Raw genomic sequence first — 16,362 nt, 5'->3', positions numbered from 1 at the left:
AATTTGGATCCATTTTGTAATCTCATTTTGCTTATTTCCCCCAATATTAACTGTCATCTCAGTACAACTCCTGGAATTACAGAAAAAGTAAAAAAACTCTGTGAATGTACCAGAGTACTGGGTCACCTGAGGACATCTGAAATTCTCTTCATAGTGCTGGGCTTGGAGATGACCAGCTGAAGTTGGGAAACATTAAAAGGAGCATTTTATAAGAACTATATTAAAAAGAAAAGGATTCACTAGATTAAAATTTATAAAACAACCTTTTCTCCTTATGTGAAATATATTTTGCTTTCTTGTAGTCCCATTTGTCTTCTTCGCTTTCTGCCTTCTGAACATAAAGTAAATGGTACTCTTCTTCCTATTTTCAGAACACTGTTGATCATGAGGTGACAGATGGAAGATGTTTCCTGTTTTGACCTTGCCTAATTTAACAGATTTTATGTGGGTCACAGGATGCTGGTGGTTGAAATCCCAGGCCTTTTGACGGCTATGGGAATGCTTTTTCATGAGTGACCACAGAGGGGCTCTGAGGGGTGTGTGATATTACAACATTCTCTGAAAAAGAACAGTATTTCTGAGGTTGATCATCTCCACCAATGGCAGGATGAAGCAGGCCATGTTTTGATTGGAAATGGAATGTTAAAATTTCTCCTCTGTGCAAATAAATGCTATTCCTCATGATAAGGCTATTAGGAAGTACTTTATTTGTTGTTGGATATCAAATGCTGTGGACTAGAGGAGTCAGTTGCTTTTCATAAGATAAAACTAATCTGAGCCCTCTTTAGTTTAGGCCTATGCTGATGCCAGCATGGTCAGATCTTGAGAGACCTCAAATCTCAGCCTTTGCATGACTTCCAGGCATTGTTTGAATCGAGAGCTTTCCTCCTTCCCCATCTCCAGGGAGAAGCAACTGGTTAGGGTTGCTGCAGATGACAGAGCATATCTGACATTCTGCTAATGAACAGACTAGTGTTTGGGCAAGTGTATACTGGAAAGAAAGTATTTGCCAAACCTCCTGTAGAAGAAAAGAAGATTAATGCAGAAACTGAAAGGTAATCCTCCTAGCCCCACATGGCTGAAACTGGATGAGACTTACCATTGCTTCTCCTCTCCCTCAGTTTTGTAACAGCTGGAAGGGGAAGGGGAAGAGAGGACTCCCTGGGTGTACTTGAGGGACAAAGCTGTCTCCTGCCATTTCATACCTAGGCCCAGGAGGAAGGTGGATGGTCTTTCAGGTTGGAGGAGTATAATGGGAGCATGCATCAGAGTTGAAGCAGAAAGCTAAAGCACGTATAGTTAACTTGCAGGGATGAAGGAGTGTGCTGAGGTGAACACAAAAGGAATTAATTAGAACTTGGGGAATGGGAGGGAGGGGAGGAAGTTGGATGCTCTGAATGCCGGGGCAGACTTTTCTGTAACCTAGGTTACTTCCTGTAACCTAATTTTATATTAAGAGCTCTTGTACTAAAAACCAAATCACCTAATTTCTCAATGTTTCAGAGAGTCAATTGCTCTGCAGCCATGGTAAGTTTGAGTACCAGGGAGTTGGGAAAAATGACGATAGACTAAAAGAGTGATTAAAAACCCTACCCATGAAATTTCTGTGGTTTGGGTTTTCAACAGGCTAGACTGACAATACGACATACCTCTGGGAACTGATACCACAGTTGAAATCCTTGCATAGCCAATATTCTTATTTTCTGGTGATTACTTTATGATTACTCTTATTTTTTGATGATTTTCTCACTGTCTCAGCTGGAGGAACAGCTGTTTTGGATTAGTGCTTTTCATTCAGGTTTATTCAGTTTGTTTTCCCATTCAAGCAAAAATAAACTTTTAGAGACATTTACTATTATTTACTGAAGGATGTGTGACCTTAATGTGAAGTCTAATGGGATTACTTTTATCTGTGTGTGGAGAGAATCTTTCCAACAGTTAGTAGTGGTAATATCTATTACAGTAGCAATAACATAGTGAGGTTGAGAACTAAAAACTCAGTGAGTAGATTCTCTTCATATGAGAAACAACCAAATGTCTTAATATGAATGAACGATGGTTAAATCATATTACATATTTTCCTGTATTTTATCTTATACCTCATGCCGATGCTAGCAAAACTAGGCTACATGCTTAAGCTTTTGACTGGACTTTGTTCCTGTTTTGTCTGTGTTTTTCAGAATTGTAGAATTATAGAATCATTTAGGTTAGAAAAGACCTTTAAGATCATTGAGTCTAACCGTTAACCTAATGCTGCCCAGTGCACCACGAAACCATATCCTGAAGTGTCACATCTATATGTCTTTTAAATACCTTCAGTAATGGTGACAAGCAGTTCCCTGGACAGCCTGTTCCATTGCTTAATATCCCTTTCAGTGAAGAAAATTTTCCAAATATCCAATCTAAACCTCCCCTGGCACAACTTGAGGCCATTTCCTCTTGCTTTAGCTCTTGTTACCTGGGAGAAGAGACTGACACAGTAGTGAATCCATAACTGACATCAGCAGAACATATTTAATCTGTGGACTCTTCACCTACATTTAGAGGACACTATACTCAGTAAAGGCATCCTTAGTATCATGTACTTTGCTAAAACAGTGTGGGAACTGGTTATCACTTAAGTACAACGTTTTAAATTATTCTTTCTTGGCGGGCCAGCAAATAGGCTTAATCTTTTCATTGGAAATAGTCTACTTGTTGGAGTACAGTGCCTAAAGACCTTACATGGTGAACTGCAACACCCAATTATACTCTATTGAGGTTTGTTGTGATGTTATAAAATGGCCTTAGAAAGCAGAGGATGAACTCCAAAATAGCACAGAGGCCTCTAAATAAGATCAGTCCAAAAAGCGCAGCCTGAAATGCTGTGTTGTACCTGAGTTTTCCTGAGAATATTCTATTGAAGGGCATAAAGATATGTAAATGTACATGGTTCATAATCAGTGACTTTATTTTAAGCTAACTGTCTATGTGCCACATCTCCTTTCTTGGCACTGTAGATCGAGAAACAAAGTGACCTTGCATTTAAACTCCCTGAAAAGACTGGTATGTTTGGTGTACTCTGAACACGCCTAACTCCATCTGACTGTGCTGAGTCAGACTTGGGCCAACACTGACTCTGAAAATGTTGCTGCAGCCTGTGAAGGTTTAAATATAAATTTTCAGAGTGTCTTCACCACCAAAATTGAAGGAATGTGGTGGTCGATATCCCTCCGTTCATGCTGAGGCTAAAGAACTATGAGAAGGTCAGGTAGTAAATCAGAGGGAGCCCTGCTAGGAAAGAGGAAGCCCAGTCAGCTGGGGGGAGAGCCTGACCACAAAGCTTACGTTGTTTTTTGGATTTAACGCCTCCTGGTGGTCATAATATAATGCACAAAACCTGCAGGTGCCTAAGTGACTCTGTGAACCCATCAACATTGTGATTAACGGCTTTCTTAGTTTCTTGAATGCATTTATTAATCATATTAAATCATTATGTTTACCGTTAAACTTCCCAGATGGTTAAAAGCAATTGTGTCCCACCTGAGTGGGACTTCAGTAGAAGCATAGCTGTGGAACTGTAAGATTTACTTTACTTTGGTCCTTTTTATGGGTATTTAATTACATTGCATGCAAACACTCAGCATTTTACTTCTCTACTATGCTAGCTCAAGCCAAATTCTGTAGAAGAGTGATTTGAAATTGGCACTACCAGCTGGTTTTTTTTTTTTGTTTGTTTGTTTTTGAAAAAAAAGTGGTGAAACAAAGTGGTAGAATCAGTGTATAGCTTGTCAAGATAACTTGTTGTTGCCAAAATTGTTGCTTCTGCAAATGATAAATGTGGTTTTTTATATAAGATGTGAAAAGTTCCAAAATTCACAAAATATATTTTTGTTAGGGAGATTTCTACCACAGCTCCTTACATGGCCTTATATTTCCAGTTTTATTCTCTTGCTGTATTCATCCTGAATCTTGTCAGTCTGGGCCACAACAGCTAAACTGCCTTAGATCTAACCGGAATATGCCACTCATTCCTACTTGAGTAAAATAGTTTGTTCTGAAAAGATAAGATTTTTTTTTGTATTATTTACTTTTTAATAAATTATAATAATAAATAATAAATAAATAAATAATAAAAATAAATAATAAATTTAATAAATTTACTTTTTACTCAGTAGTGATAATTGCTGTAAGATTAATAAATTAACATTTGTAATGAAAGTGTTAGCTCTGTGTGAATGCCATTAACTTCAACATTGAATTAAAAGGTCTTTTGTTGAGGAATATGATTGAATGAGACAGTGCTTAGCACAAATGGTTCATGTCTGGGTGGACAGATCTATGCCACTGCTACAAAATGGGAGAGCTAGACTTTTAAAAGGTCTTTGTCTTGGTCTAAGTCTGCCCCCAGCAGATGCAGTTACAAAGCATTCATTAAAAATTAAGGGCAAATCTCCCATAAATTTAATAATATAATTAAAAAAAAATAATAGCAATAGGCCACGTAGATTAAAATGTTGAAAAATAAAAATATACTTATAGAGTCATAGAATGGCTTAGGTTGTAAAGGACCTTAAAGATCATCCAACCCCCCTGCCATGGGCAGGGACACCTCCCAGTAGACTAGATTGCTCAAAGCCCCATCCAGCCTGGTCTTGAACATTTCCAGGGATGGGTTCTTCACAAGCTGTTCCAGTACCTCACCACCCTCATAGTGAAACATTTCTTCCTGATATCTAATGTAAATCTACCCTCTTCCAGTTTGAAGCTATTAACCCTGGTCCTATCACTACATTCCCTTGGTAAATTAAATAAAATCTATTTAAATAGCCAATATATTGCACTATTGAGCCTAAATGTAGGAACATGAACTGAATAATATTGGGGGTTTTTCACATTTTAAAGTTTTGTTTGTAGCCCTGTTTTCAATCCAGATGCTTTAACAGTTACTTCATTTCGGAAGGGTGATTGTAACAAAATACATTGTGCAACAGAATATGTGGCATTTTAACCTATGGTTACAGTCAAAACTCAATGACCTGCTGTGTTGCATACAAACATAACATAATATCACTATGCTATCTTGTGTGATAACTGTCTATTTTTAATTCACAGGAAGAGGCTAATTTTCTTAGGAAATGGTTAGTACAATCCTGTATTCATACAGTTGTAAGAAGGGCGTTTGTTTATAAAACCGGAACTCCTTTTCCTTGCACCAGGAACTTGCCATAAGTTGTCACAAACATGAAGATGGGTGTAAACTCCACATATATGCAATTTCATAATCGTTATTTTTTTTATCAGCTATGGCAAGCAGCTGTTGTTAATTCTTCAGCTCCTCCCAGAGCGTTTATTGTTTGTTCCCTTTCGAAACTGGGCAGAGATTAAATAATGTCTGTAATTACTACATGTTTACCTTGGGCCAGGCAACTACTTTAATGAGACTACTGTTCTTTCTCTATTGTAAAGTGAGTTTTCATTTTCAGTATCTCAGTGTTACTGTAGCATTTCTAGAATTTGAAACTAGCTCTTCAGAACCATCAGCTTCTCTTCAGTGTTCTTCCCCAGAGCCACTCTGAGTTTTTTTTCTACCAAAGTGATCCAATTTCTCAGATGGTTTCCTCCACAAAGAGCAATCACTGATTATGGCCTAATCTTTTGACTGAGAATCCAGTTAATGAAATTTAAGTGTATTATGGCCAATGAATTGAAAGTGCATGTCTGTGTCATGATGAATGAAATATTCACTTGTTGAGCTGCATGTTAGTGCAACTTATTACAATATGATTCTGGAAGGCAGAAATCCTTTGTTGAGGATGGAGCTATGGAATTTGGTAAGATAGTTATATAAGCAGTGGGCTGTATTTGTGGGACTGGAAGAATTCTCAGTGCACAGAGCTGGTAGTTATTTTCTGTTTATCACTGTTCTGAAAATCAATGTGTGCACTGAAACGTGGTGTGACGTATCTATTTTAAAATTGAGAAATGTAGTCATTTAGGCCAAATTGGCTTATGACAGCAACAGATGCCTCCCCTGACTTTCTCGCTCCAGGAGAAAAAGGGGGAGAGATAAAGAGATTTATGAGTTTAGGATGAACTAAACTAATGAAATATTAATATTAAAATTAAAAAGGAAATAATGAAATAGATAAATATATACAAAGCCCTATCAAGCTCCCAGGATAACGTCACCAGCAGGCACTGGGGAAGTCCCAGACTGGACTCAGTGGTGAATGGGAGCTGGATTCCAGCCCTGGAGTCAGGAATGCATGGATCAGGATCAAAGGCAGATGAACAGACAGGGTCCTCTTTGGATGTTGGCCATTGAAGAAAGAGAGCTAATCCTTTGATCCCTCAGCTTTTATACTGAGCATGGGGCAGATGGGATGGAATACCCCTGTTGGTCAGGTTTGGGTCACCTGTCCTGTCCACTCCTCCCCACAGGTGCGACCCCTCTACACTTTTCCATTTCCAACCCTTCAATGGAGCAACTAACAAAACTAGCTGACCTTGGTTGTTATAGCAATAAGTATAAGCAAGCACCTCTCTGCATACCATTCCTTGAAATGAAGTGAAAACATTGGTCTTATCACTCTGATAGCGAACAGTTTTCTCCATAATATGCTGTTAATTTCAGAGAGTTAAAAGAGGCCTAGCTGAGATGTAAAATTACTGAACAGAAAGTGGGTTATGTTTTAGCTCAAATTGGGACAAAAGACTACTTCAGTACTTAAGTAATAGAGTAAATGTCTACACCTGGGGACATAAAGCACTTAATAGAACCACAGAGTTGATATAACAGAGTCAGTACTAGTTTGTGCTTCTTCACCCTGACTCATCATAGTTTTGCTGATGCAGAATGACCACTGGCAGTAACAAAAAATGTATGAATTATTGATGCATATGATTATGATTTGAGTCAGATGAATACCTAGAAAGAAAACAGCACGTTCATATGCGTACTAGTAAAGCTATAGTGATGTAACTTCAGTACCATTATCTACATTGGTTTTCAGTTTCTGGCATAGAAATAAGAAGGCTTTAAATCTCATTAACAATTATTAAGAATATTAATGGTCTACAGTGTATAATACTATGGAAACCATGATACCTGTTTCAGGCTTCATACTTTTGCTTCTTATGTGCAACCTTCCTTGGTATTTCTCTTTTAACCTTTTTTCAAATCATGCTTACTTTTACAGGTGCCCATAGAAAAGGTGCCGTACTTGTGAAGGTTTCATTTCAAACTGGCTGTACAGTGATTTAAGGTGGCATATAAAAGTAAGAAAATATGCTGTAATGACATGCTCTTATTTATTACTCCTTAAACTCTGCTTCCCACTCAATTGTTGCTCTAAAAAGTTGGGGTCAGTATAACGTACTACACGGCGTGTGGTACTAATGATACCAGATGTGAAGGGATTGGTCAATCTATGTCATATATGCTATAAATGCATATATAATGATTGCAGGATTTTTTCTATTAATTACTACCCTGTTGTAGTTCAGTCAGCAATGTATTTCCTTCTCTTTTTGCTGAAAAGCATTAAATTTTCCCCAACAATCTATTGCAATGCACGTATTAACAACATATTTTAGCTTTGGTACTGTCAAAATATGTGTGTTTATTACACAGTAAAGATGGCTGTACATTTAAGAAGGGCCTAAGTATTCAGTGTACCAGCATGATTAACTCATGAATAAGGAAAAATTAGAAATGTAGGTAGCTACCAAGGGTAGTTTAACACTTGTTCACACTTACTCAAAGCCTATAGATGTCAGGAAGTGGAATATAAATAATTTCTGGAATTCAAAAATAAGAGAAGGCAACTCTACAGTGGAAGCTCCTGCAAATGCTATCATTTGAGTAATTTACAGCTATACTTAAGAATATCAAAAGTATACTGCAGAAAGCAAGCGTGTCTGCAAAGAGCAGAGACAGTAAAAAGAAGTGTCTCTGCATTCAAAGAAATTAGGTAATGTCTTTCAATCATGCTTGTCTGTGTTCTTTGACAGGAAAAACCAATATGTGCATGATTGATCTAATATAGTTTTATATTTGCTCTTTCTTAATGTAACTTTTATTTTTCTGTCTTTTTCCAATAACTTGAAATAACTTTTATGACATAAGAAGGAACTAGCATCTCTAAAACTATTATGTACATAAGCAGTTTAGTTTATAAAAAGAGTACATTTAAATGAAGTAGGTAAATAGAGGTGAAAAGGCAAGTCTTGTCTGAGAAATGAATCCTGTAAAAGAAGTCTACAAAGTATCCACATATTACATAAAATCTCACTGCAAAATTGATAGGAAGAGACAGTAATAAGCAGTCAAGCTCTCAGAGTGAGAGAAATAGTTAATTGTTTTAATTGTGGGACAAATTGGGTCTTTTATCTCATAAGTCCAGTCTTAGCAGAAAGTACTGAATATTGGTGTCTTTTTCCCTTCCTACATAATTCATTTTTCTGATGGTCCCAAAGAGGAATTCAGAACTTTTGGTCCACTGAGTGGTGTCCAAAACTGAGCAGAAATCACTGTACAAGCATAAATTGCAGTACTGCTTGTAGACGCAGAATCCCATCCTACTTTAGGGAAGGTGCTGATTACATGTTAGGACTATGTTAATGCACTTTTGATTATACATGCAACATTAGGAAGGGGCAGAAGTGAGGGAAGGAGCCAGAAGAAAGAGAGGAAGTAGGTAAGACTGAGAGAACAGAGTATGTGTCTACTTATTAATGTAAATGCATGGCAGTTATATTTTCAAAATATAAGAACTGGCACTGTTTTTTCTCACACTTTTTTTTTTTGTCTATTTTTTTAAGATGGTGAAAAAGGACTGTTAAACACATGCAGCTGGGAAAAAACCAGCCAAGATAGGGTACTTAGAGCATGTTGAATTACCTCTATTCTTGCAATGTATTATTCTTTATATGCAAGTAACTGTACATCGTTCTGAAATCCTCCTTCATTAGAATACTGACTAGAAAATAGTTAACATGTGCTTAATATATGTTTTTAAGGCCTTTGAATGCAGTGTGTTATGGAATGGGTTTGGTCCAGTGAACTTTACCATCTTACTTCAGTTGAGATTTTGGCCCCACACCTCCACAGGTGAGGAACTTATGCTTCACTCTTGCAGTAAAGAAATGAATAAAAACATTTGCCTGAGCTAGTTTTTGTTTTCAGCACCATGGTCAGGGCACAAGGCAGGGAATTCGGAAGTGACCAGAATGTATAAATCATTTGTAATCAAAACTAATTTTGCTATGGCTATGTTGATGACTGTACTTTCAGTGGATGATCACTACCGTATGCTCAGCTAGATTTGCCAGGAATGAAACTGCCCAGTTTCCTCCTCCTCCTGTCAGCTGTTAACGGTATGGGTTTTTTCTCCTCTAAGTCAGCACCATCAAAGGTAAATTGCAGCATGATTTATAACTTCTTAGTCAGAAGTGAAAGACGTTACTGATTTTTCCAGATTTTTAATCAGACCCAAAGGGAACTACATTCATGTCCTCTTTAGTGTTGTCTTATTTGGTTTCTTCCTTAGTACCACAAGTCAGGAGTTCAGACATTTATTCTAGGAAACATATGCCAAGTATGACAAAAACACATTGAGTATAAGAAACTCAAAACAAAATCTAAAGGTGTAGTATAGTTTCAGGGAGGGAATAAAAATATGAAGGATGTGCAGGATCATGCTTCTCTTTCTGCCTCTGAATTGCAAGCATAAAAATGGTCTTAACTCATGTGCCCCCTCAATCAGTTTGTAATCAGCAGCATATCACTCTGTGAGAAAATGTAAGTAACAAAATTAGATGTATGATATTGTGGAAAAGGAGAGAGATACATATTTGCAAAATCTCTATTTTATTTTATCCTCCTGCATTCCTTCTGTCCTGAATTCTACTCATTTGCCCTTGCACAGCCACATAGTTCCAAGTATCAAGCTTGGGATACCAAGTTTCACCAGATTTGGCCAGGATTTTTGGTTTGCGAGTTTTTGGTTTTTCTTCTTGCTTGGTGATGACAAACTGCTTTAGGCAGATCCATATATCCTTTTGTAGTCATTGGCTGTTAAGACATTTTCCTCTGCCACAGAATATGGTTTATTTCAGCCTACTTAAATCTTAGATCTGATGTTTGCTCATTATCTGTTTTTCTACATTTGAATTATGTCTTTAGTCTGTTTTCTTGGTGAACTAATGGGAAAAGGAATGGTATATGTAACTTGGTGCTTCATTGCCATCTTCCTGACATCAGGATGCACGGTCTTCTGCTGTCAAGTAATTTGTGATACAGTATTAGTAGAGTGCAGGCATTTTTTTCTGGGTATAAACAGCACTATTCCAATTTATCCCTGGAAGCAGTGCCTTTGGAACAGTGTTCTCCATTGTAATTGTATGCTGTTTTTTCAACCCTTTGTATTTTCTTATCTATGCCTTTACTAACACTATATTAATGTTTTTTCTGTCACTGATCACTTAGATGGTAGTATTCTGATACTTGTCACTTGGTTTCAAGATATTTTTCCTAAGAGATGATGGGCACTTTGCGTGGGCATATGTGCAGGAGAGGAAGACAGTGTAATTCATTTTTTTTTCATTCACTGCATTACACTGGTAGTCACTGACTTTCATGTATTGTTTTATTCCCTCTCAGTATTGTAGACTAATTCTGTAATTGTCTTTCAGTTTAGTTTTGGCTCTCCTAGATAATCTATGATCTTAAGAAACCATGTAATTTCACAGTTCACTGCTCTTAATCCTTAATGGACCCTATCAGTTATTTCTGTCTATTGTGATGACTGACTTTCCTAGTGTTTGTTTAAATCTCTAAGAAAGCTGTTAATACAGGAGGTGACCATCTAAGGGCACTTTTCCATTTAAAAGCTTTTGTTGAACTTTAGCATTCGTATACTTGATCCTGTTTAGAACACTTAAGGAGTGTCATCCAGCCTTGGCAGTTTGTTTACTCTTAATTTTATCAATTTATCCTAAAATCTCGTGTTTTCATACCTTGAATTACAAGAATACCTCCAACTTGTACTCCATAAAAAGTGGCTGTTATGTAGGAGCATCTCTCCATAGTGAGTTATCACCTCTGTAGTGAACAGGGGTAGAAAAACATAATTTAACTCTTCAACTGTCAGAGTTCCTTCCTTGAATGTTGTTTTGTCATCTCTCACTTCATTAATAACAGTTTCCTGCTTCTAATAGAATTGAATAGTATGTTATTGTTTTCTAATGATTCAAGGGACTAGCTACTTGAAGCTTTTGTAAGGCTCTCTTGTTTGTAATAAAATGTTATTTTGCCTCTGTTACTGTGTTGTTTGGCTGTGCTGGCTTTTGTCCTTTTTGGTCTTTTTTGATTGGTGATATTCACCTATTCTTAGCCTGTAACATGATGCCTTCAAATAGTGATCAGATCACTCCTTATTTTGACTGTTTCACTTGTTCATGGGCATTTCCTTTTCTTAAAATTAAATGTTAATCTGTTGTTAATGGTGTTATTACTCCTATAAGTGTTGAATCATGTATATTAAAGCATTATTATAGCATCTGATGTCTCCATTCCTACCTATAGTGGCCAAGTCCCCACGTAGACACATTGCAAACCCAGTTCTCTCTGTGCTTGAAAATCAGATTTCCAACACTGCAGCTCTGGTAGCCTCTGCCTTGTTGAAAATCTTGTTCTTAGTTAATATCCATTTGCAAGAAAACCAACATCCCCTTCCACCCCCCAACTACCCTGCCCCTAACATTGAAAAGAAAATAAATATTATAAATGTGTCACAGCAGAATTTGTGAATCTACCCAGCAAAAAATGTCACCTTTAAAAAGACATCTTGATAATGTAGATAAAATGACTCCTTGACTCAAATCTATTGCTGTTATAGTAACTGAACAATCTACATCCCTCAAGGATAACCCGTAAACCTGCAACAGAACTGTGTCAACTTCATGAGGTAAGTACGTAGCATATCGCTAGAGGTATTAGGCCTGTAGATGCTCAGATCTAACTGTCTTTTCTAATACTGTCTATCTGTGATTGTTATTGCTGAGTTGTGCTTACACAGAGTGAAGGCCTTTTCTGCTCCTCACACGACTCCACTAGTGAGTAGGCTAGGAGTGCACAAGAAGTTGGTAGGAGATAAAGCCAGGACAGCTGACCTCAACTGACCAAAGGGATATTCCATACCATACCATAAAAAGCTGTGGGAAGAAGGACGTGGCAGGGGAGGGGGCCCATTTGGAGTTATGGCATTTGTCTTTCCAAGTAACCATTATGCATGATTGAGCCCTGCTTTCCTGGAGATAGCTGAACACCTGCCTGCCAATGGGAAGTAGTGAATTTTCTCACTTTTACCGTTCTGATTCTCTTCCCCATCCCACTGGAACAGGAAGTGAGTGAGCGGCTGTGTGGGGTGTAGTTGCAAGCTGGGGTTAAACCAGAGAAATGCAACTTGTGTGATGTGTGGTTCATGGTATTACCTTTCTTTTTTCCTTTTTTTTTTTTTTTTTTTTTTTTAAATACCTTTACAAATTAAACTTTACAAATTATAAGGGACCCTTGATGTCGTTAGAAATTTTTGTCATTTGGGTTAATTAAACTAATCAAAAGCATTTCATTTCAAACTAGAGCAACATCAAGCCACGTGTCCCGTGGCCGTCCGGCAGCTCCCTGGCCGGGCTCGGTGCAGAGCCCAGAAGCCTGACGCCTCCATTCTCTCCCAGAGGCCAACAGTGAAAACTTCACTTTTGGAAGAGCTGCATTTTTATTTTTTTTTTTTTTTTTTTTTTCATTAAATAGCTCTTTTTTTATTTACCAGGCTTTTTTTCTTTTTTTTTTTTTTTTTTTTGCAGTTTTTGACCCTTAATTTGTTTAGAGAATTTTTGTATTGAAGCAGTTCTGGACATGAAGTAACTTTTTGGAGATGTATTTGGTTACCATATGGGGTAATAGGAAATAAGAAGATGAATAGTGGCAATGAAAGGTATAAGGAACTAATTAAAATCCAGTGCATTTTTCTATCCAGAAGACAATACTTAGGCAATCATCATTCTGACATACCTGTCTTGGATTGAATGCAAATATCTGCTTATGGACTGTGTAGAAAGTTAGAAACTGAAATCTTCTATTATTTTCATTTTCACTATATATCCTTGTCTCTGTTTCATTTTCTTATCTTCCAGCTAACCAAATAAGAAGGCTTTTTCCTAAGACTCACATAGACTGTGCATATACTCTTCCCTAACTTACGCTTGGTGACTCAGTAGTATACGCTAATCTTCTGTTCACATCAACCTCCTTTTATATTTTTTAAATTTACTTTTGTGAAGTGGGAGTTACCAGGTTGCATGGCAGTTTCTCAGTAATCAGACAAAGAGGATACACCTTCTTAAGTCAATTAGAGAGCTTATTATGAAGGTAAATGCCATAAGTTAAACATCAATCACTTCCAACTTCATTTGGGTGTGCTTTGTTTACTGGCTTATTTTAACATTATATAACAGGAGTCAACATAACATATAGGGCTATACAAATACTGTTTATCTTTGTGAAACCAAATTCTTTTAGTTCAAAATTACTGCCTGTGATCTTCATGCAAATCTCATCTATGCATCCCAATTTAGGATGAGGTGAATTGTGCTTTCCAATTCGCTGAATTCCCCTCAGTTAAAAATGACTTTTTCTGTTCACAGTTTATGTGAACAGAGTATGCTAATATGCTCCACATATTAACTTGCATGAGAGAGACCTGGTGAGTACAGGGTCACCACATGAAAATGGCAGTTTGTTAAAAGAGGAAGTTTTTCCTACCACAGCTACAAAGTAGCTCCTATTAAAACTCAGATAATCCGTGTCTATATTTTTAATCAGTTCATATTCTGTGAGTTTCACTTAGTTTTGTGTACAATCAATACCATCCCTTGCATAATTAGTAGCAAATAAAATCTCATGCATCCTCAGTCAATTCAGGGGGATGTTTTCTCTTTTTGAGTTGGATAATCCAATCTGAAAAGATTCCTGTAATGACAAAATGAAAACAGGTTAGGACAAGAGATGGAAGAGTTGAAAATTAGGAGGTTTTTTTGACATATCTGTATTCCCATAAATTTCTTGCAAAGAAAGTGAAGAGTTTACTCCCGAATGCATTTACCATTAACAGAAAAAAAATAACTTTTCACGTGATGGCTAGAAGTATGATTTACAATTTGTTTTATTATGATGGTCTTCTTCAAGAGCTTATGTACCTGTTTCAGTCTTTCCATTTGCATAACATCTTATTTTACTTTGAGCACTTTGTAATACATCTGCATTAAAGTCTGGCCATTTTTTACCATTTTTGTTGGCTTGATGGATGATTTACAAAAGAATGTTCCCCTATTGTCAGACAGTGCTAGTGCTTGGAGTAGCTTGGAGTGCTAGTAGCTGTAGAGTAAATATCTAATTTCATTTTTAGTTTATAGATACGCATGTTCAGTCTTGTCTAAAATACTAGAAAAAGATCCTTTTTGAAATGTGGCTCTCTGAGATGGTAAAGAGATATTTCTTTAATAATTTATGTACAGGTTTAAGTGGCAATGTTTTGGTAGCAGGGGAGCTGCAGGGGCCACCTCTGTAGGGAGAGACTGGAAATGCCCCATTCCAGACACACAGAGTGCCATCTGGCTCCAGCAGACCCACACAGAACGCAGCTGAGACAACCAGCAACCTGGCAGCACCTCTCTGGAAATATATTTAAGATGGGGTAAAATGCCTGTAACAGTGAGAGAGAGGAGGGAAGAAGAAGTGTCCTACTAAGGAGAAAGCTGCTGGGTGAGGGTTTGCAGCCAGCCAAGGTTAACCCACCACAGCAGGAAAAATAAAGGATATTTTTATCTAATTACAGGTTTTCCTGACTAGAGTAACACTTAATGCAGTATTGATGAAGCTCTGTTCTGAACTGGAGAATTTACTCTGGTCGCTGTCTTGGGAAATTACAGAGAAGATATTATCACTAATCTCCTGGACCTGCTTTCAACAACCTTTTTATTAAGCTATTTGCTTACAGCAAACATCTCTTGCAGAGTTGTTATGAAATAGTTTTTCTCTGTAATATTTCTAATATACGGAAGCATTGTTGGAAAAATAATTGTTCTTCTGACCAGGCAGAGAAAGACAATTTTACTCTTTTATGCAGGTACTGTGTTCTCTTACACATCAGCAATATTCTGCTGTGATACATTCAACTAAGTCTTACTGTCCAGGTCAGTATAGGAATGTAACTTTTGTTTTGTTTTGTTTTTCCTTCTCTTTGCATAACCTGAAAAATATTTTTGTAAATGACCTTAAACAATTTGGGCTTATATCTATACCGAAGTTTCTATTCCCTCATAAGCAAGTCCCTAAATTCTGCATTGTAGAGTCATGCTCACTCCTGCTTTCCTTGTCTTTGGAACAATTAAACTCTTACACATTCTGTGCAAAGTTGAAGAGTTTGAAAAGGAGGAGGGATCCTTAGATCCCAGGGATACAGGTATTAGAATAGAATTTTTCAGTTGGAAGGGACCTATAACAATCATCTAGTCCAACTATATTCTAACAGATGTGAGTCCCCAAGACAGATTTAGGTATGTCAGCCCACACTGAATGAGTAATCAGTGACCTGTAGATGAAAAGTCCTCCTCTGGCATCATTTTGAGAACAGACTCTGTTTTTTTCAAAGGCATGAAGCACCCATGTTCATAAAGTGAGTCATGTCTATGAAAGTATTAGTTATGATCTGCAAAAAGGATTTAAAATTTAGGCATAGTCCTTTTTTGGAGATTTTCCTCTTGCCTGGTCCAGGCAACTCCTTATTCAGACTACTGGATGTGTGCATCTCATTTTTAACCCTTGCTGTATATTGCCTAAGTATTTTTGTGGTTCTGTGTCTCTGAGTGTGTGTTTAATTCTGCAGTTGTAAATATTGGGACAGGAGTTCTGTGGAGTCCACTATATCAAAACTGTGAGGTATCCTGATACTCTGGGAAACATTTCTTCTGGACATCAGCTACCTATAACTTGAAGTTATAATCAGAGCTTTTTTTCCAAATTGTTTTTATCCAGCTCTTCCAAAATTTGAATGTAGGGAGTCCTAGTAGATGCAATATGGCATGGACTGTCAGTCTCACTGCTGGCATTCTATAGTGCAGATAATCTGCTTCTGAGAATTAACATTAAAAGCTCAATAACTGAAAAGGAAAAGTATTAAGGAATGCTCAAAATGTATTTTCTTTTTTTTTTGTTCTGGTTTTGTTCTCTATTTTTTCCCTTTCAAAAGGCACCTTAATGAGTGATCAGATTCAAATTTTGAAAATGCATGGAAAATAAGCGCAAACAATACAAAATAT

This window comes from Calidris pugnax, unplaced genomic scaffold, assembly GCF_001431845.1.
Source record: "Calidris pugnax isolate Ruff unplaced genomic scaffold, ASM143184v1 scaffold211, whole genome shotgun sequence".
Lineage (NCBI taxonomy): Eukaryota > Metazoa > Chordata > Aves > Charadriiformes > Scolopacidae > Calidris > Calidris pugnax.
This window is presented reverse-complemented; position numbering follows the sequence as displayed.